Source organism: Arachis duranensis, chromosome 1, assembly GCF_000817695.3.
Source record: "Arachis duranensis cultivar V14167 chromosome 1, aradu.V14167.gnm2.J7QH, whole genome shotgun sequence".
Classification (NCBI taxonomy): domain Eukaryota; kingdom Viridiplantae; phylum Streptophyta; class Magnoliopsida; order Fabales; family Fabaceae; genus Arachis; species Arachis duranensis.
This window is the reverse complement of record NC_029772.3, coordinates 51,804,491-51,805,857: the sequence shown is the minus strand read 5'-3', so window position 1 is coordinate 51,805,857 and position 1,367 is coordinate 51,804,491.

The window sequence follows — 1,367 nt, the reverse complement described above, 5'->3', positions numbered from 1 at the left end:
CAAATCAATTAGCCTCCCAATGCTTGAACACTCAAGGAACTCCCATGGCTCAAGAAGAACATAGCATGAAGGAGAGATTGGAAACTCCGGTGGAAAATGAGGGAAGTTTCTTTGTATTGGAACAATTGGAGGAAGCTTTAATTATTGAAGACAAGGAAGAAGTGGTAGAAGACTTAGGAGATGCGGAGCCTCCATGGGAACATAGAGTTGAAGAAAACCCCTCCAAGATGATTGAAATTGATGCTAGGGAGAAAAGTGCACACCTTCCAAGGCATATTCCATATGAAGACTTGGATGGGATAGAAAAAGAATTGAGTTCCCTTGGTGATGAAGAGCAAGCATCAAGTCCTAGTGGTGGAGAATCCTTTGAACTTGAAGAACCTTTTCCAGTTGGATTTGAAAGCGTTGAGGAGGTAAATTTTTCTCACCCTCCCTATTATGATTTGAGTAAAGGAAAAGGTTTAGATAAAATTTTTGAACAAAGGATTGAGATTAAGAGATCTTGTGAAGAGTTGGAAATCCCTAGAAATAGAGGAACGAGGGTTGGTTATGCTTTGTCAAGATCTTTGGAAGCATCTTTGCCTAGGTTATCATCTACTCCTTCACTTGAGTGGGTAAAATTCATTTCTATTGGCTTTAATGTCCCACTTGAGTATGGCTTGCTTGAAACGGATGGTCAACTTAGGATGCTTTGTGGGATGAAGCGTAAGCGAAAGATGTTTCGTGGTTGGCGTTGTAAATCAAGGCTCATTATGGTTGATGCATCAAACATGAGATATAAAGGTTGGAGTAGTGCTCAAATAGATGGGTCTAGGAGGATTGTTGGCCACTATATAGAGAATTCATCTTGTTCACCACCCGGATGGACTAATAATGATGATCAACTTCAAGACGGGTGTGAAGATAAAGTGTGGGATCCCGGATCACAAGAAGTTGATCAACTTAGGGAGCCCCAAGCTTGTGAAGAACTCCATCAACACTTGGCTCAATCCATGAGAAACCTTGGGGCACAATAGAGAACCAAGCATTGGTGGGAGTTCCAAGACGAGTACAAACACAAGCCACCATGACAATGAGTCTCTCAACATGTCCAACTTAAGGACTTAAAATAAAGTGCTAGGTGGGAGACACCCCACCGTGGTAAACTCTTTCCATTCTCTCTTAGTTTTGTTTAATAAGGGATTTGAGTTGCCATTGTAAGTATATTTCATATAGATTTGTTTGTACAATTAGATTGTTAGCATAGTCACATGTATGTTGTGTTAGTAGTAAATGAATAGTATCAAATTCCATGTTTTGGTGAATTAGATGATAGTTGAGTGAATAAAGAGTTGTGAGCATTATAGGAAACACATGGGCAAATTAAA